The sequence below is a fragment of the Rhincodon typus genome, chromosome 42 (genome assembly GCF_021869965.1).
Source record: "Rhincodon typus isolate 14 chromosome 42, sRhiTyp1.1, whole genome shotgun sequence".
In the NCBI taxonomy this organism is placed as follows: Eukaryota; Metazoa; Chordata; class Chondrichthyes; order Orectolobiformes; family Rhincodontidae; genus Rhincodon; species Rhincodon typus.
Genome location: NC_063373.1, coordinates 7936468 through 7937418, shown reverse-complemented (window position 1 = coordinate 7937418; position 951 = coordinate 7936468). Strand labels below are relative to the sequence as shown.

The following is a 951-nucleotide window of genomic DNA, read 5'->3' as shown; positions in this document are numbered from 1 at the left end:
GGGACGCTGGGAGCAGCATAGCGAGGTGCTGGAAACCCTTGAGTGGGACTGCGGCAGTGGAAGGAGAAGTTGGGCTCATAATTTTTTTTTCTTCCTTGTCTTATTCTAATGTCATGCATATACGGCGAGGGTACACACTTTTGACCGTACGTTTACATTGAACGACAATAACTGATTCAGTTGTAACCCTGCATTTCCCGTGGCTAATCCACATTACCTGCATATCTTTGGACCGTGGGAGGAAACCGGGGCACCCGGCGGAAACATCCACACAGATGCCTTAGGGCGGAATTGAACCTGGGTCCCTAGCGCTGTGAGGCACCGTGTACCCACAGCCTGCGTCACTCTCTAATGGCTTATTGTCATTCTCTGAACAATCCTGGGAGAATGCTGGACTCTATCTTTCGTACCCTAAGAGAAGGCGGTGCCTGCCCCCGCGTCACAATGGGGCAACAGCTGATTGACGAAAGCTGCAGACCAATAACAGGAGTGATCGGGGCTGGATGACGTTTCGCCAGTACTCGATCCAATTGGAGTGATCGGAAGGTGGAGCCAGCGGCTAGGACGTGACAGACCTGATAGTCTGTGACAATTCGCGCAGACGCAGTGTCGCTGTGATTGAAGTCTGGCCCAGTGGGAGAGGTTGTGAACACGGTAAAGGATGAGAACAGAGGAAGTGGTGGAGGGGGAGTGGAAGTGGAGTCAATGTGGACTAGTAACTTTCGTAAACACTTGGTGTTGGCTGCCAGACCCCATTAGAACCTCGCGCTCTTGTCTTTGCGGCAAACTGGGAAATGGCTGCGGGGCCTCAGGCGGTTATAGGCCTCAGCTAGCACCGACATCTTTTTGGGTGGCAATAAGTCGCGGGACGCATGCGTGGACGCCATCTTTCTAGGGGGCAACGTACTTTATGACATATGAGAGATAGTAGGAACTGCAGATGCTGGAAAA

The 951-nt window shown here is 52.4% G+C and overlaps 1 protein-coding gene across 1 annotated transcript in view; it reads left to right on the top strand.

Annotated features, from left to right (window-relative positions):
* The first annotated feature begins 522 nt into the window (after nt 1–522).
* LOC109915886 (gastrula zinc finger protein XlCGF49.1-like) overlaps nt 523–951 on the top strand; it is a 3273-nt gene continuing 2844 nt past the window's right edge. The window contains exon 1 of the mRNA XM_020515562.2: nt 523–654. The gene's annotated coding sequence lies outside the window, so the exon portion shown is untranslated. The remainder of the gene's footprint in view (nt 655–951) is intronic.